The sequence below is a fragment of the Cervus canadensis genome, chromosome 10 (assembly GCF_019320065.1).
Source record: "Cervus canadensis isolate Bull #8, Minnesota chromosome 10, ASM1932006v1, whole genome shotgun sequence".
Taxonomy (NCBI): Eukaryota; Metazoa; Chordata; class Mammalia; order Artiodactyla; family Cervidae; genus Cervus; species Cervus canadensis.
In genome coordinates, this window is record NC_057395.1 from 45,970,963 (window position 1) to 45,997,269 (window position 26,307).

At 44.4% G+C, this 26,307-nt stretch overlaps 1 long non-coding RNA gene across 1 annotated transcript in view; it reads right to left on the reverse strand.

Moving 5' to 3' along the window:
* Positions 1-21,265: 21,265 nt before the first annotated feature.
* The window catches only part of LOC122448803, a 29,018-nt gene continuing 23,976 nt past the window's right edge, over positions 21,266-26,307 (reverse strand). The window contains exon 3 of the long non-coding RNA XR_006271761.1: positions 21,266-21,893. This is a non-coding gene — a long non-coding RNA (uncharacterized LOC122448803). The remainder of the gene's footprint in view (positions 21,894-26,307) is intronic.

Consider the following 26,307-nt stretch of genomic DNA (forward strand, 5'->3'; position numbering starts at 1 on the left):
GAGTATCAAAGAATTGATGCTTTTGAACTGTGGTGTTGGAGAAGACTCTTGAGAGTCCCTTGAACTGCAAGGAGATCCAATCCATCCTAAAGGAAATCAGCCTTGAATGTTCATTGGAAGGACTGATGTTGAAGCTGAAACTCCAATACTCTGGCCACCTGATGTAAAGAACTGACTCCTTGGAAAAGACCCTGATGCTGGGAAAGATTGAAGGTGAGAGGAGAAGGGGATGACAGAGGATGAGATGTTTGGATAGCATCACCGACTCGATGGACATGAATTTTTGCAAGCTCCGGGAGTTGGTGATGGACAGGGAGGCCTGGCGTGCTGCAGTCCATGGGGTCGCAAAGAGTTGGACACGACTGAGCAGCTGAGCACGCATGCAAGAGAAGGAAAAGCCCCGTGTGGACAGCTGAAGGGGCAGCCCCAAGACACACAGCAGCAATCTTTCAGCCAGGCACACATCTGCAGCTGTGCTTTCAGCCATTCAACCCTGGAAGCAAAACATTTCTCTTATGGAACTCGGAGCTCTCCTCATCTGTGCTCCGTAAGACGCCCCTGGCTACCTATTAACACAGGGGCCAATTAGAGGTATTGATTTCATCCTAAAATCGTCATCCAAAACTGGCTCTCTGAATATCTGGGAGTTCTTCTCTCCCCAGTTGCTCTCCACCACTCCTCGAATTTCACTGAAAGTCCTTGAGACACCGTGTTTTTCTCTAAATAGGTCAGTACAGCATTTTACTTTGCATTGGGTTCTGATTTTTTTCTTGGTGAACTTGGGATGGTATTTCCACCCGCGGGCTACCATGACCTAGTGCCTGGCAGTGCCAAGAGCTTCCCGTGGCATCAGAAGGCCAGCTGGTGCCCTCCGGGTAGGGCCCGTCAGATGTTCAGCTGAGAGGCCCGGAGACCGAGGGGCACCGTTTTATTTCACGGCAGCAGTGGTGGCCTCCAGGGACTTTGCTAATGCAGAATGTCTTTTCTTTTTTTCTTTTTTTAAGTAGAAGCTCGGAAATCTGAAAGAGTAACTGATGGAAACCAAACTGAACTGAAACATATTTTTAATGAGTTTTGTGCCGTCTTCGTGTGGTGGCGAGAGCATGAGAGTAAAAATCTCCCTTCAAGCCAGATGGCTGCGTGACCGGAGCAATCCCAGGAGCCTTTCTGACTTGTTTCCTCCCCTGGAAAGTGTGAGTTTGGGGCAAAGTGAATCGTTTCGACAGGAATCTGTACTGCAGATCCATTTCCACGTGTGAATCAAGGCCTCGGGGTTCTGCATTCATAGTCAAAAACCTTGGGGCTTGGGTGATGTCTGGGACCCACCGTTTCCCCAAACGCCAGTTTCCAGAATCCTGTCGATAACTGCACAGCCCCCAGGAACCAGAGCACACAGCGCTGGCACCTGCCCTCGGGAACTGCTCTCTCCATTTACCGGGTGACCCTGAGCACCTTGGGTCAGATTTCATAGCCTCCATTTTCTCTTCTGTAAATGGGACTCTTCCAGAATGGTCGGCAGGATTGCTGAGGTTTAGTGTGTAAACTGCTCAGCATGTGGACGGGGAGAGACCAAAAGTCCCTCACTGCCTTCTCTGGCCTGGCTTACCCAGGGCCCTGAGGCTACATACGATCTGCTTTAAAAACCCTTTCAGAGCACTGAGCTGAGCCCCCTGTACTGTCCGGCAGCTGCCCACCAGCTATCTGTTGTACATGATAGTGTACAGCATGGTACACTATTGTACAACATGTACAACATTGGCATGGCAGTGTGTACATGCCAATACTGCTGTCTCTGTTTGTCTCACCCTCACCTTCCCCCGCTGTGTCCACAAGTCCATTCTCTACATCTGAGTCTCTATTCCTGTCCTTCTAGGTTCATCAGTGCCGTTTTTCTAGATTCCATGTAGCTGATTCATGTTGCTGTACAGCATAAACTAATAGCATTGTAAAGCAATTTTACTTCAGTTAAACAGCAACTGCAAAAGAATCCCCTTCAGGAAACTTGCTTTAGTCACCAAAAGATTTAAACCAGAGGGATGTTTCTCCTGACATTTTGGGGGTTATCAGTGCCTTGTCTGCAACAGGCATATTTAAAAACTATTATTTTTAAATGCAACTATTTTGGAATTTTCTCACTTGGAAGCAATTTTCAGCTGCAAGTCAAAGGATTAAAGGAAAAACAAAAACAAGTTAGTCCACAGCAGGATACATTGTATATGCTGCTTTCTGAAAAAGAAAATTTTTAAGAAAGCAGGAGAATGTACGCTAAGGGCAGAACTTAAATTCAAAGCATTCGTTTAGCAGCTGTCTTCAGAAGGAAAGAGGACTGGATCGTGTTCAAATCAAGCATCAGGTTTCCAGGGAGAGCAGATGAGAAGTTAGAAAGTGTGCAGGAAAGAGCAGAGATTGTGGTTAAAAGGTTATAGCCTTTTAAAATTGGCTAGGACTTTTTGCTCAGATAACAGACCCAAGAGCCTGAGGTCTTAATTCAGGCACAAGGATGGGGGAGGAAAAGGGAGGCTTGCAGGAAAGATGAATCTACTTAGATTGTCCAAAATCTACTCCAGGTAAAAGATTGGAAGTCGGGGGAAAAAAGCGTGTCTGTAAAGCAGTTGGGGTTTACCCAGAGAGTTCTTGGGTGGGGAGCCCCTTGGCCCCATTTGAATATCAGGGACTCAAGTTCAGGGGATCTTGCTGCAGCCTGGGTAAGGAGGACCTCTGGGTAAGGAGGGTCTTTTCTTCCCAGGGTCAGGCCTGACACAGATGCCCTCCTTGACCAAAGGAGAGGGGAGTCAGGGTCACTGGGTCCCTTCTCAGCTAGACCTCAACTTGGCCCCATCCTTGCTGGCCTGCACTGTCCAGTTTCAGCAAGAATTCTGCTAAGTCACCTTGTCAAGAATCCCTCCACCCCTGACATCTGGTCACCTGTATCTGATCAAATTCCTCATCCTCCACCCTGGATGCCTGGTCCCTCTGGTCTGCCTTCAGGAAGAATCCTGCTGAGCTGGTTTAACAAGAATCCCCCACCTGTCTCCTCTTCTTTAGTCATCCACTGGCCCCCTCACTCTGGGCTTGTCTGTAAACCCCAGCATCCTCTTTTCGTGAAGAGTTGGTATCCTGTGCCGCAGTGACCCCAGCTAAGACAGCATCCTGTAGCCCATGGCCCCAACCTCTACACATCTGAGCATGCCTGACCATTCAGTCTTCAGGTTTCTATTGTCCTTGTTTGTTTGCTTGCTTGTTTCTATTGCAACCTGTTAGATTCTGGCCTCTATCATCAGATAACAAAATACAGACTGTGAGCAGGAATATTCCTCCCTTGGAACCATGAGCTCATCTGACCTGCACTACATTCTGCAAACATCTGTGGCTCTCTCAGGACACTGTTGCATCATCTTTTGAGCAAAAAAATCAAAACTAATGTGACTTTGGGGAGTACTCTCTCGTTACCTAGTGTGACATCCATCACGGAGTCAGTCTTCTTCTGCCAATTCAAGGCAAATGCATTTCATGCTTTTTAAAACTGTCTGATGTGCAGTAGTTAGTACAAAACTATCCGGGTCTTTATTCCATTGGATCTTCATGGGATCTTTTCGAGGTCATATCACTGCTTCTTAAACCTCCCAGATATCAGCATGATCTCTTGAAGAACAGTTCAGCTGCCCTGGACTCTCCTCCCCCAAGCCCTGGAGGGCAGTCCTTCTTCCCAAAACAGGCCAAGGTCCCTGAGCTATGTCCTTCACTGCCCCCAAGCTTCGAGCAGGTATAAATTGACAGCGGGTGTAAATTCCCCAAATAATGTAGAATTGGCAGATTGAGTATTTTGCTTTGAAGGCATTTGTGACTCAGCAGATGCAGGAAGGGTTCTTTGACTCCCGCTTTCTATCGAAAAGCAATTCATGAAATGTCCCTGGAGAAGCGTGTCCTCCCTGGACCAGGAAGAGCTGAACCTTCTGGCAACCTACTAAAATAGCCTCAGCTTCCACTCATCGCCCCCCTCCACGTCTCCCAGTCCCTGTCCCACAATTCACTGCACCTCAACCAAGACTCTTCAGCTCGTCACATCCCCAGGATTTATCGTTGTCTGTGTAAAAGGCATGGAAGGCTTGGGGTCTGCTGCTTCCTGCTCTTATGCCCTCACCCAGCCTGCCTGCTCTCCTCCGGACCAGCTGCCTTCCCCTCCCTACCCCTGATCACCTGGCAAACCCAGCCTATTGCTTCAAGACACAGCCAGATCCCTCCCCTTCTGGAAATACCCTCCTGGCCCTTCCCATACTCTTTGAAGAAGTATTGCTTCTGTGTTCTAAGCAAAAATTTGAAGAGACCTCTTTAATATTCTTAACAGAAAAATCCATAGGTTCCTTACATTGAGGAGTCCTCCCATTCAGGATGAGAGCCTCTGATTATAATGATATCTCGATGCATTTTTTTCAGTAATAGTCACATCTACGGTGAATCATATTTTCTCAATGCAGTATAAACCGATCCTAAATTAGGACCTAAACCTCATAACTTTGTATCAAGATAATGTAAAGCTTTCAAGGTCTAAATTGTGGGCATTTGAAGTACAAGGAGTGATGCAAATTCGAGGAAAGCATGCTTATGCTGTCTTTTGGGAATCTGCTTTACTTCTCCGTGTCATAATTTTTTGCACAGTCAGACAGCCTGGTAATATTCAGCAATTTGTAGCATAATTTAGTCTCTTCATATTTCAATTGTATTCATCCCGAAGGCTCATTTCCTTGAGTGTCCTCCAGCTGGAATCCAGAATTTTAAATGAAAGTTGAGCAAGGCGACTCAAGAGGTACTGAAGAAATAAGTCAATTTCTTTCTTTTTTTTTTTTTAATCAACAGAGGGCTTCTAGGCAAATTCACAGAATCCAGTTACACAGATATTAGTTGTTACTGATGGTTTGACACTTGGTCGGCCACATGTCATCTATCACACACAGGCTTTGACTCTTGGGCTATGTGGTGCCTAACAATGTGCATTGAGCAGTCTCTTAAAGGATGAAAACACTGACATCTGGTGAATGAGAAAGAGCTTTATATTTCATCAAGGATGTCTCCACAGTGATTCATTGCTGGTAAATGCATAATTTTCATAATAGTGACATTAAAACTCTGAGCTGCATGCATGCTCAGTCACTCGGTTGTGTCCACCTCTTTGCGCCCCCATGGACTGTAGTCTGTCAGGCTCCTCTGTCCATGGGATTCTCCAGGCAAGGATACTGGAGTGGGTTACCATGCCCTCCTCCAGGGGATTTTCCTAACCCAGGGATCGAACCCACATCACCTGCGACTCCTGCATTCGTAGGCAGATTCTTATCCACTACGCCACTGGGGAAGACAAAAAGCTCCATGCTACCCTGTATGAAATGTTCTGTCATCTATGCCACCTTCAAAGTACTTCATGTCCTGAACTTTTATTAAAATAAATAATTATGTGCTGTTTATTTATTTTACAACATGCAACAAATGTTGTGAAAACATGCCTGTGAGCATTTCTGTGTACCAAAACTGGCTCCATCCATTGTGGCTCTTCCTTTGGAAATGGCTGTAACTGACTTGTTCCGTTCTTGGGACGGGAGGGCCAGGAAGCCAATGTGTCATGATGAGTGTGTTCTTAGTTCACCACAAAAGATAAGAGGCTGAAATATAAAGTAGGTCCCGCCAGGCTTAAGTTGATTCTAGGATGACAGGTCTATTACATCAGCTCAGTTAGACAAACAATATAAAACATCGAACAGGAGGGAGAGCGTCCCCGGAAGCACAGGCTAAGGCTCCCATGTTTGGTTAACTCTTCTCAGTTACTGGAGGAGGATGCACCCATGTTTCAGCTCATCTGACTTAAGGTGAATGAGGATGAGTTGGGAAAGAGGAAACATATGATCATGATTGAAATTTTGAAATAGTAAAGTGCTAGACATACAGGCAGAGTTTTAAAAAACCAGAATGTCAAAGCTGCAAGTGAAATTAGAAATAATCTTATTTCACTTTCTATTTCAGAGTTGAAGGAATTACAACCAGAAGAGTCAAATTGCTTCTTTACTGCCCTGCAGTTAGCTAAATTCAGAAATGGCACAAATACTTTCTTGCACTAGTACAGTGCATTTTTTATGGCAGCAAGGCTCCACCTGCAAATATCCATGGGAGTAGAAACAACCTGGAGAAAAGAGAATAGGAAAACAACACCTAGCTACTTATGAAGTAGGAGGCATTTAATAATGAGTCCACTAGAGAAGTCAGTAGCTGTGAGTAACAGAAGTCAACATGCATAGCTAATCTGACAAATTTCCAGAGGGGAAAGTTTTTAGGAAACCACTGTGTGGCTTTGTTTTGTACTCACTTACTCAACCCAGGTGGACTGAATTTGTTCTATAAAACAAGGGGACAAACAAAGATGAATCACTTCACGATGGGTCAAAACCTTAGCACCTTTCATGGACCACAGATTTCCCCACCCCCAGTCACATGAGGCTTGTAACAACATTCTACATCATCCACATTCATAGAGGCATCCATATTCTACATCATCAGAGGAAGAAGACTGTGCGTATACGAGTGCTCAAAGCACCCTGGCTGCTATAAAGTCATTCAGTTAACACTTGGCTCTGACTTCCAAGAAAGCCATGTTGTCCCCTCTGCCTCTGTCATCTGCTGTCTGCTGCTGTGTTCGGATGTCTGGGCTGGAAGCCTCAAGGAGTACCAGCGCTGTCCCCAGGTTCCAAAGTGCCCCAGGGGGATGTCAAGAGCATCCATGGGAAGCCTCCAGGTGGCCCTGCACCAGCCCAGACAAGCTGCTCAAGTGCGCTGGATGTCCGCTCCTGCCTGGCACACAGTACTTCTGTGTAGCTCTGTCCATCTGTCCTTGGCGCAGCCATGCCCACCATGCTGGGTGTGGAAGCCGGGCTCAGGGCTTTTGATACAAATTAAAGCTGTGTCTTGAGCTGTTTGGGCTGCAGTAACAAAGTACCATCCACGGGTGCCTTTCAAACAACAGACACGGGTTCCTCCTGGTTCGGGAGGAAGTTCAAGATCAGGCAGATGCCATGGCCGGTGAGAACTGTGTTCTCACTGTGTCCCCAAGGACTGGAAAGCTCCTGACAACTGGAAGAAGTTCCCTTTGCATGTATGTGTCTGAGCTCAGATGTGACCCCATGAGTCTTAGTAAGGATCGTTAAGTATTGACCATCATAGGGGAACACAAAAGGTAGCCCTCTAGGGACCAGGCATACACCGAATCCTTAGCCAAGGATGGGAGGAGATAGAGATGGCTCTGGAGGTATACACGGTGATGGGAGGTCATCTCGCTCACAGCTTCCCTTTGTGGCAACCTCTAAATTCAAGTCCCTGTGACCTCTCACCCTTTGACTCCAGCATCTTTCCAGTGTGTTTGCACTCAGGACCCTCTATTCTCACAGAGCAAATTCTGAGTACTAGGAACAAAACCAGACACTTGAAAATATGGGGAAATATCATCCAATGCAAAGAAAAAAATACCCAAAGCTTCAGAGGTGGAAATAAGCTTGATGTCCTCTCAAAATATGAGAGCAGAAAAAGAGGAGAAATCAAAGAAGCACACGGGAGCCTGATCCTGTTGGGTGCCTTGGGCCATGGAAAGGAGTTTGGATTTTATTCTTCGTGTGTGTGAAACCATGAGGGAAGTGTACTTGGGAAGGTGCCTACTCTGGCTCAGGTTTTCAAAGAACTCTCTGGTGGCTTCATGGAGAACATGGTCAGGGGAAAGCTATTGTCCCAGCAAGAGGTCGGATTTCATGCGCCCCCCATCAGGGCAAAGCCGCGGATTTACTGTAGTCGCTGTGCATCCTCAACCACTTAGCCTGTGGAAAACTGCTCACATTTGATGCATTTCCTAGCTTCTTCAGGCGTCGCTGATGCCTTGTTTGAGAGCTGGGTGTTGCCCTGGATGCCTTGTGTTCCAACTGCTCAATTCAACATGTACAGGGAGTGTTAGAACACAAGCTCCCGGACAGCAGGGCTGGGGTTCAAGCGCAGAGGCAGAGCTGGAGACGGGGCCCGGGGTCTGGACGGGGTGGTGGGAGGCCATGTGGCTCCCCTGATCTCCTCTCCTGGGCTCCCAGGCTGTTGCCTTTCCTGCGTTTGCTCCCTCCACCACGAGCAGCTTAACATCCCAGCTTCCAGCAAAGGGCCTGGCTTGAAGCGTGACTTCTCAATTGCTGCCCTAGCTGTTCCCAGTACGGTACATGCCTTCCTTCAGAACCCTGATCATCATGAACAGAGTGGAGTTTACTGCCAGTTAAAATTTCAACCAAGTTATGTCCAGGCATTAAACTCATTTTGTTTTTAAAATGTGTGTGCAAATGCTGCTCTCCTCTCTCTCTCATTTGATTTTGATGTATATTTTTGTTGCATCCTGAGGCTCTGTTAAGCCTGTCCTGTGAAATTCTCAGAATCGTTCCCACCTCCTCACTCAATCTAGCAGGTGTGGTCCACCCACATCAGTTAAGGGCCTGAATGATGACTTCTGACCTAGCTATTATCCAAGGCATTGACAGGACCCATGGGAACCCTGGGTTTCCTGAATGTTGTCATTTAGTCACTTTGTCATGTCAGGCTCTTTATGACTCTATGAACTGCAGGTCTCCAGGCTTCCCTGTCCTCCACTATCTACCAGAGTTTGCTCAAACTGATGTTCATTGAGTCAATGATGCCATCCAACCATCTCATCCTCTGTCACCCTCTTCTCTTCTTGCATTCAATCTTTCCCAGAATCAGGGTCTTTTCCAATGAGTCATTTCTTCACATCAGGTGGCCAAAGTATTGGAGCTTCAGCTTCAGCATTCCAATGAATATTCAGGACTGATTTTCTTTAGGATGGACTGGTTGGATCTTCTTGCAGTACAAGGGACTCTCAGGAGTCTTCTCCCGCACCACAGTTCAAAAGCCTCAATTCCTGGGTGCTCAGCCTTCTTTAGGGCCAGCTCTCACATCTGTACATGACTACTTGAAATACCATAGCTCTGACTACACACATCTTTGTCAGCAAAATGACGTCTCTGCTTTTTAAAACGTTGTCTAGGTTTGTCAGAGCTTTCCTGAATGCTCACATCTCCAAAAGTTCATGGTGAAATCTAACCCCCAATGTGATGGTGTCAGATGGGGAGCCTTTTGGGGGTGATGAGGTGGAGCCCCCAGCATGGGATTAGCATCCTTGTAAAGGAGGCCCCAGACAGCTCCAGCCCCCTCCTCCAGGTGAGGACACAGAGAGAAGATACTGTATGAATCAGGAAGCAGATCCTCAGCAGACACTGAGTCTACTGGACCCTTGATCTGAGAAGTAAACATCTGTTGTTGATAAGCCATCTGGTCATGGTGGTTGGTCATTGCAGCCTGAAGGGGCAAGGACAAAACTGAAACACGCCTTCTGCCCAAGGAGGCAGAGTTCTGGCCTGGGGCACTGTGCCCTTCTCCCCCAGGCTTGAGAGCAGCAGTGTCTATGGAGTTGGGGCTGCACCAGCTTAGAGGGTGGGATGTTCAGGGCAGAACAGGTAAGGCAGTACCCTTATGACTGCCTCAACATGACAGCCCTTCTCCAGCCATCCCAGCGCGAAGGAGGGAGAAGGGGTATCCACTCAGGTGTTCTTCTTGGACCTTCTTGTTTAAAAATTTGGCAATGATGTGGCTAGCACAGCAGCAGGAAATTTCAGATCCTGAACCTGAGGCTTTTGAGCTCCTGTTCTTGCTGAGGACAGGAAGGTGACAGGCCCTTTACGCCCTCTTGCAATGAGCTGGGGTTGTGGAGCATGGAGCGGGTATGGGTGGCCTTTCCCAGTGATCCTTGAAGACCCCTCTGCTATTTTCCTCCTAACACACTGCCTCATTTCAGTCTCCTTCTGTCCTTCATGGTCTCATATAGCACCCTGCTTTCTCTGGATTATGAGGTTGGCAAATGCTAATAGAGAACTGCCACCCTTTTCTGTCTTACAAATCCATCGATAAAGATTGCTCACCCTCGCTACCCTCAGTCCCCTTAACAGATTGCCCTGAGTCCTGGATGCTGTCAAGGAGACCCACCTGAGTCCAAAATCCTTAGCAAGAGGGCTGCCTTCTTGCTTCGGGATGTAAACTTCCACGTGTATTAACAATCACTCTGTCCATTCTCTGGAGGAAGGTTACTATATTTCACAAGCTGTTAAAAACCCCGGGTGTCAAAGGCACGCTTTATAGCATCAGCCGAGGCAAACAGATCACTGTCAGGCTTACTGCAATAGCCTCTCTTTATGAGTGATGGATTTTATTTCCAAGTTTATGACAAATATCTGAAACCTCAGGTATCATGTTGTAATCACATTTTATAGACTTTGGTCTTCTCCCGTTCTCCAGAGGGTCACGCACACCTATGCCTGGGATTTAGAGAGGCTGAGACTCAGACCAGGATGCCCTGGGAAGCCTTGAGCATATCGCTCAAGGTCTCTGCTTTGCATCTTTATAAAACCTCCTTTGTACAGATGCAATGAGAATTGATTGAGCATTAATGCTAATGTTCTTTGAAGATGTGGAAGTGCTCTATGTGGCCGTCATTTCAGCAGCTTTGTGAGTTTGGGTCCTTTTTACTGGTTTTCACTGATTGCTCCTTTTCTTTATTTTATTAATTCATGAAAATTAACCCCAACACGAGACTGTTCCTGTTACACTTGCTGGTTTGTAGTACGGTGTCTGTTTGGAAGCTGATGGAACAGGGTGCCAGCGTCACACATGTGGGCTGCACTGCCCCTCTTCGTTCTCTGCTCCTGGAGGGTGAGAGCTCTGTCTGCACCCAGCTGTTTGGAACAGACCCTGAAAAATGGTGGGTCTCAGAAGTGCCGATCGACGCATGTGCCCAGGCAGTTATGTTTGAGCACAACCTGGGTTGTCGAGGAGTTGGTCCATCTCCAACAGGATGTGTTGAAAGACAGTTCAGCCAGCTGTGAAATCAATCACGCTGCATCTCTGAGTGGAGAGATGTCCACCCTGGAGATGGTCTGTCTGGTGGGAGGGCTCAGGGGTCAGAGCACAGTTCAGTGCTCTGTGGCTTCTACCCCACTCTCCCTCTGGAAGGGCAGGCAGTGCTGAGCCCACCAGACAGTCACAGATGCCCCTCAGAAGTTCCACAATGAGCCTCGGAGGATGGGAGACCTCGGTTCTCTGCGTCCACACCAACACAGGGATGAGTCAGGCACAAGGGCAAGTTCATCAGGTTTCTAGACAATGTGCCAACAGCCCCGGAATCCAGTTCCACCCATGCACCTGTTTGCTGCCTTGAGTAAATTCTACAAATCGCCTTACCTCCCTGTCCTCACCAGTGGAACAGAAGAAAATAACCTCTCCCAACTTTGATGTGAGGATGGAATGCACTCACATTCCGAATCACGTGTTGTTAAGAAGAGGCTGGTGAAAAGTTAATTGTTTCAAAGCTGAACCATCTAACGTGAAAAAGGGTATTTAAAAGGCAAAGACATCACCCAAAGGCAAGTAAATTATTAAACTAGATTTCCATGTGTCTCCAAACACAATGTCTCAGGAAAATACCAGCACAGCTATTCGCTGCAACCACCTCTTCACTCAGCGACTGACGCCCTCAGCTCACAGCTTCCTGACTCCATTCCAGAAAAAGCACTCCCCCACCTCGCTGTCGGCACCCTGCGTTCCACACCGTTTGCTTCTGAATTTGATATCTACAGTGTACCTTTAAGTGGGGCAATATGACAACCAAGAGAAGCCATGATGACAAATCGCTGCTCCTACATCTCTCACACATTCAAAGGTATACCTCGTTTGGTTGAACACATTCCAATAGCAAAACTCAAATGAATTTTCAGCGTTTAATCTGGAACCTGCAGCCATTGTAAAACCTGTCATCATCGCTAAAATTAAAAGTGTTACATACTCAGACATGAGGTAATAAAGGCATCAGGATACGGATAAAATGTCTACGAGAAATGAAAACTCACCTCAGCTATTTAATTCCTATTACATTTTGGCCGAGCGGTAGGAATGGAATTTTTAAAAGCCTAAAGCGTTTTCATTCTATTTGCCTCGAGCTCTTCTCCTTGTGGATGTTATACCAACCGAGCTATATTATTTATTTGCTGAGTTTCTGCTCTCTATATGGATTCTACTAACTGGGATATACACGTTGTCACTGTGAGTCAATTAATTGCTTAAGCCTCGTTATTTGTGTCCAACAGGTGAATTAAAAATATTTAAAATGTGGTTCTAGCTTAAAGGAGCTCAACAGTATATTCAGGGAATGAAACAAGCCCATGATTAATAATAAACGGACAGCAATATGCTTACTGGCAATTTAGGTTCACAAATAAAATAAAGTGCTGATGGTGCCAGCCAGACTACTGTCAACTGGAAATTCATTTAACAAAATCCAAAGGGTGATACGTTAAAAAAATGAAATGAGCTGAGTTCAATCACAGTAAGCTTGCACTGCTGAGGTTGATGCTCCTGGTCAAGGAAGGAAGGGCCGGAGTGAAGCCCGAGGTGATGATATGAACTCAAAGCAGGACAGTCATAAGCCCACTGCCCTCTGCATGTCGTCCCACTAGGAACCCCTGACCCCAACTCCCTGACTCCTGGAACATGACCGTGAGATCATGGGAAATAGTTACTGGTCTCTGCCCCTTCCCCCACCCTCACCAGTTCCTGACGCAGGACTCGTGAAACCTTTGGAATCCCTGGGTGATGGGGTATCTTTTCTTCTAATGAGGTGACTCTGGGTGGGCTCCTGGATGAAGGCTGGTCCCCAGGAAGACCCAACTGTGATTAGAAGCTTGGAAGTTTCAGCCCCACCTCCATTCTCTCGAGAAAGGACAAGGGTTAAAAAATGGAGTTAAAGGTAGATCATGCTTACATGACGAAACCTCCATAAAATCCCATAAGTACAGGTTTCGAGAGTGTCTGGGGTAGGCGAGCATGTGGAAGTGCTGGGAGGGTGGTGCCCCCAAAAGCATGGGAGACCGGCCCTGCCCTGCACCCTCCCCGGGCACCTCTTCCATCTGGGTGTTTATCCAAATCTTTGTCCATGTTCTTTCATGAACTAGTGAACATGGGTATTTCCCTCAGTCCCCTGAGGCACTCCTGCAGATTAATCACATCAGGGGAGGCTGTTGTTGGCACCTCCGATCTACAGCCGTTGGTCAGAAGGACAACCTGGCCTTGCGACTAGCATCTAAATAGTGTGAGTGTGTGTGTGTGTGGCGGGGGGGATGGGTTTTCTGTGAGGCTGAGCCCTAACCTGGAGATCTGACACTATCTCCAGATCAACAGTATCAGACTGGGTAGATTGTGGGACACCCAGCTGGTGTGGAGGGAAACCTTCACACACATCTTTGATGACCAGAAACATCAGAAGTGAAGTATTGTGAGTGTTTTGTGTGAAGAATAAAGGAGCCTCATGGGAAAGAAAGACAGGTAGGAAGAGCCAAATTTTCCCTCCATGGGAAGGAAAAAGTTGCTGGGCAACTCAGCCTTGGCTTCCTGATGCTAATTTCATAAAATATCCTTTCACCCAAGCTTACTGAAGAAGAGAATTCACCATGAGGAAGAAACTGGTGTTGAATTGCAGAAAATCAAAGAAAACAAGCTCCATCTCAGTGCTCTCTTTTGAGGTTCACAGAAGGCTCCGGGGACTGGGATGGCTTCACACCCAAGTCTAGGAAACTTACTCTATGGACTTTAACATGGATCTTTTCTTCTGTCTTTTTGCCTCTGTGTACATGTCATTTTCTGCCCCAAGACTTCTCCATCCACCATCCTGCACATGAACAATCCCCACCCAAGTCCCATTTTCCCCAACAATGTCAGCCTAGACATCACACTCTCATGCTGTCTTCTCTGGGCCCTCAGCCCACCCGAGGGCTCCTGCTGACAAGCTGAGGGACCCGGTTCCTGCGAGTGTGGTCTGGGAGCTTGTTAGAGCCCCATCCCAGACTGTCTGAGTCAGAATCTGCGTTCCAACCAGAACCCCTGGGGGGGTCTCTGTGCACAGCAAGGGTTGAGAGGCAGTGGTTTTGAACCCTGGACCCCTTCCTCACAGCATCTGTAGTTATCACCCACTGAGGCCTGTCTGCCTCTCCCTGGCATGCTCAGAGCAGTGATTGCCTCCCTGGTGGCGTCTCACTCCCCCTTGGACAGCGAGTTCTATGCAGGAAGGAACCTATTTGCCCTTGGTGCCTTGGCAGTACATGCCTGATGCCTGGCTGAGTGTGCTGTGCAGTAGATGAATGAATGAATGAAAAGCACTGGGGAAACATCCTATCCCTCTACTGCTGGAGCTGTGGCCCCCTGTGAGGGTGAGCATGACATCATAGGCAAAACAAGAAGCAGCTAAAACAAAACCCACCAGAGGGACAGACGACCACAGGAGCTAGAGAAGTGCAGCAGTCCGCCAGGTCCTTAGTCAAAGGAAGGGACTGACAGTCTTAGGACAGCAAGCACCCAGGTCCTCGGTGGTTTCCCAACCAAATAAAAGTTATGCCTCAAATTACTTCCCAAATTAGATTGAAGCCAGTCGTCTCTCTGCTTATCCCTGGAGCTCACCTCCAGGCAATTTTTTTTCATTTCATCAAAATACTAATGCTAGGGGTGCCCTTTCAGTAATAGAAAGCTTTCTCTTCCCTGCTTGAGGAATTCAGAGGCTGTTTACACTTAATACCTTGGACCATCCAAATAGAAGCAAGGTTTGTTTGATCAAGTAGCTCATAGTGATGCTGCAACAGACAACAGGATAATAAATAAGGGTGCAATCTCTTAAAAGAAGTCAATGTTTGTGCCATTGGCTTGTTAATGAATGCTTCATCTCAAAGGCAAAATCAGGAAAAGAAAGGCCAAAGTCCTGGTTGGAAAATACATACTTGGGAGCACCAGGATGAATGAAATAAGAAAGTAAATAAAGGTACCTTCTTGGGCTATGCATGTGTGCATGCTCAGTTGCTAGTGAGTGAAGTCATTCAGTCGTGTCCGATTCTTTGTGACCCCACGGACTGACTATAGCCTACCAGGCTCCTTGGTCCATGGGACTTCCCAGGCCAGAATACTAGAGTGGGTCGCTATTTCCTTCTCCAGAGGATCTTCCTAACCCAGGAATCAAACCTGTGTCTCCTGTATTGGCAGATGGATTATTTACCACTGAGCCACTTGGGAAGCCCACCTTCTTGGGCTGTAGCTAAACCAAAACATTGTTTTCAAAAAAAGACCAATTATTGTGTGGTTGAAACAACATGGGGGATGTGCTCTGAAACTTAAAACTATTACTGATTAAGCATGATCCTATTTTTTGTGTGTGTGTGGTTTTGTTTTTTTTTTTTTTTTTTTAATCTTAGAGGTGTTAACTATGAAAAAAAATCTACCATAATCTAGTTTTAAGCTAGAAATTGAACCCACAGTTTGCTAAACAAATTCCCGATCACTTGAGGATATTTCACTGTCTAGATAGCTAACAGTTGAGAATCATCTGACAGACGCTCAGAAGTCCCCCTCTTCACCTCTGAAATCTATGAGGAGATCTCATAGTCTACTATTTCTATCTTTGTTCGGTCCTCTCAGCATCATGATAGCTCTTGAGGGCATGGCCAGATCACATCTGCTCATGGGTGTTTGGTTAAATGAAATCATAATCTAAAAAGCAAATACTGAAAACTTGCCATTGAAATCAGACCTTTCTGGTTTCCTCTGACTTAGCAGAGATGAGTTTTCATCCCTAGTCACACACTGAGCCTCTGACACTAAGGGTGCACATGGTGTGGAGAGCTGGGGTGGGGGTGCAGTGGAGATGGGGACCTGCATGTGGTCACCACAGAAAAGCTTTAAAGTTTATTTTTGCAGCTTTCTAGAGTTAGAGTCCTATGGTGCCATCATGAAAGAGGAAATTCTATTCTTTCCATTACATTTTAAAAAAATTGTTAAAAGTACTAAACTGCAGCTCTATTTTTAAAGTAAATATGGACAGCAGTCAGACAAGTGTACGTTGAGATGGATTGCAACCAGGAAAGATCACCAGCGAGAAATTTTTGTAAAGGTACGTGCCATAAACACATGCCCTTTTGTTCGGTGAGATACTCAGATGCCTGAAGCAACAGTTTCAGAGCTTTTTCTTTGCTCAAAATCCTATCAGAAATTTGGCAAGAAAAACTAGCAAGGAATTCAATCCTATTTTTCTCAAGATTCGCATATGCCATCAATTTGGGCCTGAAGTCATGCTCACCCCTGGGTTGTCCCATCAAAGTAGCGTTTTATTAAAAGGACACATTTGTACACCCTTGCATATGCATTCAGTCACTGAGTCCTGTCCAACTCTTTGTGACACTATGGACTGTAGCCCACAAGGTTCCTCTGTCCTTGGGATTTTTCAGGCAAGAATGCTGGAGTGCATTGCCATTTCCTCTTCCAGGGATCTTCCTGACCCAGGAATTGAACCTACATCTCCTGAATCTACAGGCAGATCCTTTACCACTGAGCCACTTGAGAAGCAGATACACACACACGTTAGACCAAAAAGGAAGCCACGGAGAATCCACCTTCCATCCCTGGGGAGAAGAGAGCCTGCTAGTAAGGGGCTCTGGTGGTAGAATTATAACCTCTTTTCAGAAGTACTGGACTGAGAAATAAAGATCTATTAGGAAAGCAATCAGTGAGTCTTATTAGGGATTACTCTGTGTGGTATTTGGCCTCACCAGCATTTTAGTCTGTTTGTAAACAGTATAATGTGGTGTAGCTTTTTTTTGCCAAAGGATGCCAAAGGATGTATTACTTTACATCTGAAAGTAATAAAACACATTTTTTCTTTGCTAAGCTGAGGCAAACACCCTATTTTACTTTTTTATTTTTTTTAAGGAGATCAGTATGAGTGTCATCTATTGATTGTGGCTTAAGGCAGCAGTTTGAAAGTTCTAGCCTGTTCATGAAATGATGAGAGAGCAAAACAAGACAACTCGCAATGTCTATGTCCAGTCGACTTCCTAAATTATCCAGAGACTTAAGTCTGTGCTCATAAAGTGATTACTTGGTACATGAGCATGAGTGTTTGCAAGCAAACCTTCAAGATTGTGCCATTAGGAGGCAAAGTCTCACTGCTGAAAGAACACAGGGTTCAGAGTTGGAGCCCAGTTTCTTCATTCCTGGGTCACCTATTTGGGAGAGGCCAAACCAAGGATCACTGTGAATGGTTGACCAGCATCCTCTTTGTGCCTGTGGGATGTGATTACACCATTTCCCTCCAGGAAGCAGAGCATAACCATTCTATAGCCCCAGTCCTTAAAAATCACAAAAAGACTTTCTAGTCTGAGTGACTAAACTGATAACTTCATTCAATCAATAGATATTGACTACAGTACATACAGCATATATACTCAGGTAATATATGAGAGAAATGCTTTTATTTGCAAAACTCCAAGCTCCCAAACCAGGCTCAGCTGTGTGGCCATGGTTAACATTGTCACAAGCTTACAGTGGAATTTGGTTTGGAAATTCTTACAGTATAATCAGGAATTTACAACTATTCTGCAAACCCCTAGCCACGTGACCCTGTGTGACTGGTGAGGAGATGGTAGTATAGTGTCTTGGATGCTATGTAATTCTCTTTAATTCCTGTCAGCATACAGAGGTGACATATCATAATTCATTTATTTAGTGGGTAAAAGAGAGCAAGAACAAGAAAAAAGTAAACACAAAAGCACATTAATTAAAAAATGAGTTTATTTTTATATAGACACTAGTTTATTTGTATATATAAAACATATCATTAATATATTAATTGCTTAGGAAAAAGATAAATCTATATATGCATAAGAATGAAGACCATCATTATGAAGAATGTCAATACTATATTATAAGTTGCTTCCTTTTTAATCAGAAGTTTGTAGTAAAATATTTGAATCATTAAAATGCTATTGAAGTGGAATCGGAAAAGAATGGTGGATTTTAAGCATTGACTGAAATCTCAGAAACAAGATACAAATGACTCAAATTGCAAAAATTCTTTAAATGTAATTATTACAGAAATGTTCATATTTTCATTAACCAATAATTTGAAAAAGTTGTTTAGCTTAATAAAGCTTCTTACATCTTCCTTGAGAAATGATTTGCTCAACAAGTCCAGAAGATAACACTGTAGTTTTTTAGAAAGTCAGGAAAATTCAACACCAATTCAAAGAAAAAAAATGGAAGAAGCTATTGAATGTCTTTAGGTAGCAATACTTAAAATCAGTTGTGAGTTCTTCAGAAAAACATTCTTGAAGAACATGGATTTTCTGCACAAGATTAGAATTGGACAGTGCAGTCCACTCTGAGTACCGAAATGGTCTCCTCTTGGGCACGCCCATGATCTGGGATTGTTTTCTCAGAATAACAGGAAAGGGAGGAGAGTTGAGCTGAAAAACCCATCTGGTTCTAATTCAACACTCCCAGTAGATTCTTATGCACCAGATCCAAAGAACGAAAGCCAAATTAAAATGGTACTAATTTGAGGGAACCAGTGGAATGGACCCCACTTCCTGTCGTAACGAACGTCCTGTGGTGAAAGGTCTGGCTAGGGTGCCAGTCCAAGGGAGGAGAGACTGTCCTTTGAATGTTCCAGTTTGCCTGAGAATTAGAGTATATCATTCATGACATCTTGTCAAACTTAGATCTAAGCTGGAGTAAATAAAATCCTCGTTGGATGTGGCCATGGGTCTGCCATGCTCCTGGCCAGATGCTCTCCCATCCAGGCCTGAGAACCCACAAGGCTGCCCCTGTGCCTGAGCCGTGTCCTCGCTTTACTGGGGTTCAGGGTAAACAAGACTAACCCATAAACATATCAGAAGGTTAAGATTTCTGGTTGTGAATGCTTTCCTCCCTCCACTCAGATGCTGGCTTAGGCAGCACTCCACAGGGCCACGTGGTGAGGGAAGAGATGCAGTTCTACAGGACAGCTTCTAAGCTTTTGAGCCTAACATAATCTGCTAAGTGTCTTGGCCGATGTATGGGATTTCAAAAGACACATGTTCCCACCTGACATATAGAGTGTGCCTATGTATCTATATGTCATGAGGATTATGTACACTTATTCTCTACTGAATCTTCATGGATTTGTACAGAAACAGAGAACAGTCAAGATTTAACGTAAGCGAGAAAGGAAGCTTGAAATATTGGGGGGGGGGGGATGACAAAACTTGAGTTACATTAGCACAAAAGAGTATTGAATTTCTTTAGTTTCTGCCATTTAAAGGGCAAAGTAAAGGTACTTGACCTGGAGTTCTTCAGTGAACTGTGGAGTAAATTATGCTTTATCATTGGCAAATGAATGTTTAGACTCTATGTTTGAAGAGCATAAACATATATGGGAGAGCAAAGACAACCATGAACAGAGCCAACTACAGACTGGCCCTCTGGGGGTCAGTTCATTTGATGCCACTTCCTACACAACCATATTGGGAAGTCTCAGTTCTGACATGGGCCATTGTTAATAAAGTTGAAATGCTGCCATCCAGGACACAGGATCCAAACAGAACTGACACAGCAAGGCGCAATTAAAACCCAACTTCCCCATTACTGTTTGAGTTTTACTGTCACTTAAGATAATATTCTAACATTATTCTGATTGTAAGAAGACATGATTTACTACAGGAAAATGTGAAAAGAAAGAAAATGGTACAAAAATGAAAAAACATATGCATAATTTTTTTACTAGAACTACCGTTCATGTTTAAATATAGTTCTTTCAATTCTTATATGTATTTCTAAAAATATACAGATATATACATGGATATACTTTTTAAAAAATTCTATCTGTACGAAATCACAGTCTGGTTTTCTACTTTAGTTTTACTTAATGGTATATCACCAATTTCCCTGTAAATTTAGTTTAAAACAATGGCTATATAATATACCATTGTTTGATCACTATTGCACTATAAATTCCTCAGTAAACCCATTGTTTTAAAAAATATACACTGTTTAATTTTTGTCACTATAAATTATCCTACAATGAATATCTCTTTAAATACAGATGTGGATATAAAAGTATATATAGGTGTAGATACATAGATATGGGTATAGCTAAAGATATGGACGTAGATATGTAGATATATAATCCATAGTAAACGTCAGAAAGAAAACCTGGTAGAAATGAACTATGGAAAGTTGTAACAGTTTGGTGTTTGAATGACATGCACATGTGCAGTGAGAGTTTGATTAGAGATGATGGATAGTGGAAGAGAAATAGTTGCAAGAGCGCTCAGAGAAAATATAATCCTCTGACTTTGCTGAGACCCTGCTCTGGAGTTATTTGACTCCATTTGTTGCCAAGACGGGAACATGAACACGAGGATAGCTGCCTGGACAAATGCTTTTTGACAATAAAGTGAAATATCGGTGATCAAGTTTCAGAAATTAACCCAGGGATTAGAAGTATTTCCACACGCATTTAAAAAGTCAGTAAGAATGCAAAAATATCAATACAATTGAGTTTACTTTTCCTTCTTAGTCAACACATTGAGCTGGTGCCACTTTGGTATTTATAAAATATAATATAGACATATTTCAATTTCCTTCAAAAAAAGTTGTACACAAATTCCCCAGTGTATAAAATCTTATTTTTATTGTCAAATGACACTATAATTTTGCATTGTCCTGTTTTTAATTTGTGCCAAATGAAATTATTTTTTGCTTTTCCTTCTGAGTCATTCTTAAATTTGCACAAAAGATTGAATGGTTCTGCATTAAGATAGACTCTGTTACCACTTCAAATTTTATGATGTAGGATGCTTTGTGTACATTTAGCATAAAACAGGAGTAAACTACAGAATTCAATCTTCTGTGTGTACAAAAATGTTTTTATAACACAAGGAATGTCATCTGAAGTAGCATCCTTAGTATAAAAATGTGTTATAATGATTTCTGGCATTTACATAATATTTGCATGAGATAGTGCTAAATACCATATTTCATTTTTTTCTTTCTAAAATTCATATAACAAATAATCCCATTTCCCAAAAGAGCTGCATATTTCTTTCACCTGTAAAGCAGTACTCATCTTTTAAAGAATTGAACTTTTAGTTGATAGAAAAGTCAAATTACTCTTACTTTAATAAAAGTTTAAAAAATATAAGAAAAACCATTCCGTTTTCTTTTTAAATTATGAAAATATGATAACACATTTATAGGAGACCTGGAAAATACAGAACAGAGTTACCTATAGTTCCACTATATTTCAATTATTTTTTTAAGTAGATAAATTAAAAATTTTAGTTGGAGCTTCAATATCAAACACTCAAAAATTAATAGAATGAATATACAGAGACATAGAAGGATATAGTAGACCCGAAAAGCACTATGAACCCATTCAACATAATTAGGACTTATGCAATTTTCACACAACAGTAGGATACAAACGCTATTCAAGTTCCTATAGACTATAAACTAGAAGACCCTGGAACATATCCGGGGACATAAGCCCAGGTGCAAAAATTTTATGGTCTAAAAGTATTGAAATCATACAGAGTCTGTTCTTTTATCACTGTGGAATTATGTTAGAGATCAATATCAACAGATATTTGAAAATAACCCACATATAGAAAAACAATCCCTTACACTCCAAAATAGGCAATGCAGAGAGATTTTCTAATTTTCTTTTTATTTAATCGGATACATATTTGAAAGCAATTCATCAACCCCAATTTTTTTTTTTTTTTTTTTTCGGAAAACTCTCTTATGATTGTGTAAGGCAATGTTCTCTATGTCGGTAACAAATGGCAGTCATGGAGTTTCGGCAGCAGGCGCTTCACTGTCCACGTGAAATGGATGGCTGGTCCCCTTGTAGATTAGCTCGAGTTACACAATGTCACTGCAGAGAACAAGCACAGAATTCCTCCTGTGGTCCCGTCCTGCATAAATATTATAAAGTTAAGTGTGGGAGTGAGACTAGACAAGGATTCAGGAATGGGGTCTTCAGAGAGAAGGGTCGTGGGGACTGTGATCTTCTCGTCAAGATTCCCTGATTGCAAACCCAGATCTGCTGACGGCTCAGGACACTTGTTTTCACTGTAGGACCTGGAGATGCTTGGTTTTAGATGTCAGAGTGTAGAATAATTTGCCATAGATCTGGGGCAAACCCACCTTAAACAAGAGAACAGTGTACCTACAGAGACACACATAGGCACACGATTCACTTGCAATGATTGTGAGAGTTTTTACAGAACGGGGTTAATTGTACTCGGCCAATGATGCCAACATGTGCCTCTAACCACAGGACGTGGGGCGAGCTTGCGCCCCAGCCTGGCCCTCTCTCCTCATAGGAGCACAGTACACTCCACCGGGGGCCACCTGCACACAGCGTGTGCGGCTCCGGGGAGATGACGCTCAAGTGTACACATGTATACACACTCACATACACACACACACAAGCACACACTCAAGTGTACACATGTATACACACACATACACACACACACACACAGGCACACCCAGAGAGTCCAAGGCAAGGCTTTTTATTCCACCTACTTCCAGGTCATTAAGGACACAGTTCTTTTTCACCACCCCATTTGCCTTTCTTATGAAAATATTTTTAAAGAAAAAGTCAAGATGTATCCTTTTCTAAGTCTGCTTTTTCAGAAGTCCAGCTCTCTGTTGACTTTAATCCAGGGGTCCTTCAGAAATGAACAGAGCAGCCTTGGCACCTCTTGCCAGCAGGTCCTGGAGGCCCGCGTCTAGGCAGAGCAACAGCATTCTCTCCTTTGAGAAGGAGAATTCTCTGTGCCCCCGGCATCCATGTGGGAAGAAAAGCAGTGAAAGGTACCCATACACGCTCCAGCAGGCTTTTCACATCAGGTTTCCAAAGTACTGGAGCTTCAGCTTCAGCACCAGTCCCTCCAGTGAATATTCAGGACTGATTTTCTTTAGGATGGACTGGTTTGATCTCCTTGCAGTCCGAGGGACCCTCAAGAGTTTTCTCCAGTTCCATAGTACACAAGCATCAATTCTTCAGCACTCAGCCTTCTTTATGAACCAGCTCTCACATTGGTATATGACTACTACAAAACCCATAGCTTTGACTATATGGAAAATTGGACAATCATTGGCAAAGTGATGAGATAAGTGAGAAGCTTTAAAAAATCCAAAATGAGATAAAATCCAGAATGAGGGAGAATGGGTAGGGGGACATATTTAAAGCACCAGGGTCTATGAACAGAGTGTCCACTACATTTACTTTAGCCACAGGGTGACACGGACCTAAGACTCTTGAGAGTCCCTTGGACTGCAAGGAGATCCAACCAGTCCATCCTAAAGGAGGTCAGTCCTGGGCGTTCATTGGAAGGACTGATGCTGAAGCTGAAACTCTAATACTTTGGCCACCTCATGCAAAGAGTTGACTCATTGGAAAAGACCCTGATGCTAGGAGGGATTGGGGAGAGGAGGAGAAGGGGACGACAGAGGATGACATGGCTGGATGACATCACCGACTCAATGGACATGAGTTCGAGTAAACTCTGGGAGCTGGTGATGGACAGGGAGGCCTAGAGTGCTGCGATTCATGGGGTTGCAAAGAGTCGGACACAACTGAGATACTGAACTGAACTGAACATGGACCTAAGAGAATATTTTAGGAAACAGTCTATTTTTTAGAACAAAAACAGACTTAATTTTATTGATGCTACATTTGTGGCAAGACAACTTTGGGAAAGATGCACGAGGTGACAAAGAGAAAGCCAAAGTACTCATGTTCTAGGTTTCCAGTCTTCTCCCTAGAGAACACTGTCTATGTTGGACAGGGTCAGCTGTTAGGTTGGGGGAGTCAGGGCTCATGTTTCTTATATGTGAGCAGCATGGTGTCCTGATGGTCAGCTGCCAATGGTAACATCCTCCAGGTCCGAAGGGAAGCCCTGTGAATGGCAGGCATTGTCTCAGGCTGACTGCTGTCCTGACTTTCCAGGAGAAGTTATAATGCTGGTCCCTGATACATCACTACAGCAGTTTATTAGGGTACATAAAACTATTTATTAGAGTTCGTAAAAAAAAAAAAAGCAGGTTTTGCTAAAAACACATGCCAAGCTATCATTGGTTTCTGACAGCAATGCCAAAAACAACAGTAATCTCCCAAAAATATGGTTTTTAGATTTGGGGTTGATGCTCAGTTCAGAGCCCGTGAGTGTGGGGCATGGCTGCTGGTTCCACTCCAGTAAGAGTATCAGAATGCTTTCCAGCTGAAAATCGCCACCAGACCAAGGTGGGGACCAGGGACAGGAACGGAGGAGGAGGTGATTCTATTCTAGTGACATGGATATCAAAATCCAAGGGGCTCCAGGCTGGAGTACCTGGGTTTGGTGAGCAGGACAGGTAGCCATGGTGACTAGGGTGATGATGACCAGACAGTCGTAGCTGGGTGATCTCTAGAGGAACGTGTTTCAAGGAGAAGGGAGCGGCTACTCTCTAGCAGCTGGTGAAAGGAGAGATGTCCACTTGATGTGGCAAATATGGAAACTCGGTGAATTTGGGAAGAACCGATTCGGGGTGAGTGACAGGAGCCTCCAGAGGATGGGAAAGGATACAGACTTCTGCCTCATCTCCCAACCAAAACAAATTAAACAGCTGTAAAAGGATTTTATTAGGCACAAAGGAAAAAAAAAACCCTAAAAAAAATCTTGGGTTATTAAACCCAAGATTAAAAGAATAATGTAACTTACAGGTGGTATCTTTAAAAGAAGAAAGAAATGAACTCATATATACAAATAATAGATTGATGGTCCAACCCTGGAGAAAGATGACTGGGCCGCTGTGTGGGATGCTCTAGTGAGATTCCAGGACGGGGGCTGTGGTCCACGAGCAGAGGCCCTGGCACAGACTGAACAAGTGCAGAAGCTGTGAGGAGAGGTTAGGGAATGAAACATCAGAGGATCAGATATAATCACAGAACAAACACAGGTCCTGGGGCAAAAGGAGAGAGTAAGTAAATGGAGGGAATGGGTGTGGACAAAATTTCAAGGAGGTTTTCTTAGAAGGGAGTGGAGGAAGGGGGCGGAGCCTGGGTGAGATGGGGTTGTTGGCTTTGGTTTTATTTGAAAAACACTAAGTTGTGTTTCCCGGCTGTGAGAAGGATCTGCTGGTGGCTGAGGCTGGCATTTCAGGGGAGGAGAGTCCCTAGAGCCATGGATCCTTGAGAGAACAGGGTTTGAGGTGGGGGGTAAGGTCTGGGGGAGGGCACCCCTTGAGCATTGTCCCGGAGAGCGGGGGGCAGGGTGGAAGATGAGCTTGATTTAGAGTCAGAGGAGGGAAGACGCGGGTAGGCATCAAGAGGATGCCATCAGTTCTTTTATTCTCACACTTAATTTTACAGGACCCTGAGCCTCACGGAAGTGATGGAACCTTCCTGAAGTCAGCAGCAGTGGTGGGGAAGAGCAGCAGAGAAAGGGCAGGGCCGGTCTGACCCCGACGGCCTCACTCCTGGGGACTCTCCGGTCACTTCTCTCCTGGACAGAGCTTCCCCCCGAGGATCTCAGGGTCCCTGGGGGAGATGGACATGACTCTGCTTTATGAGAGCACAGGCAGAGAAGCCACAGGACAGGGTTGAGTCTTATTGTTCTCCCTACCTCCCAAGCCAGGATGGCCATGAAAGGAAACCAGCTTTATTTTTAGTAGAATGAGATTTCTAACAGACGTCCAGATCCTTGAAGTCCCTTGGAAATGTTGCTGCTTCTCTGTACACCCGTCAGAGTTCTCTGGTCAAATTCTCATCCCGTCAGAGTTCTCTGGTCAAAACTTGGCAACAGGACGTGACAAAACCCAGGATACATATCACAACACATTTGGCTGTATCTGCACAGCAGATCCCATGTGGCCATGACTTCCTTAGAAATAACGGCACAGACACTGAGATGTGTGTGTGACTAATTTTACAGAGGAGGCATATCCAGAAAAAAAAGCCGTAAATATTTCAGCTTCTGAAAACGCCTTGGCCCTCATAAAGCTATTTCCAGGGAGGGCAAGGCAGGTTCGTGCTCCCTGAGACATTCCTAAATAAGGAATACTCTAAACGGGATTTCTGCAGAACTGGGGTGAATGAGGTGAGTCTGAAGTGGAGGCTGAGAACTCCAAGAGACAGATGATCACAGCTCATTATTTTTGAGTTTTTGGGGTAAGATAACAGAGAGCAATTCCTAAGAACCAGGTTTCCAGCTAGTGTGCATTCCAAATGGAAGAAGAAGCCTATTCTATCTTTCACCAATAATAAAAATAAATGAGTAAGATTAATAGACATGAAAGCCCCCTGGAATCATCTAGAGCAGAAAGACCTGAGTCTAAATA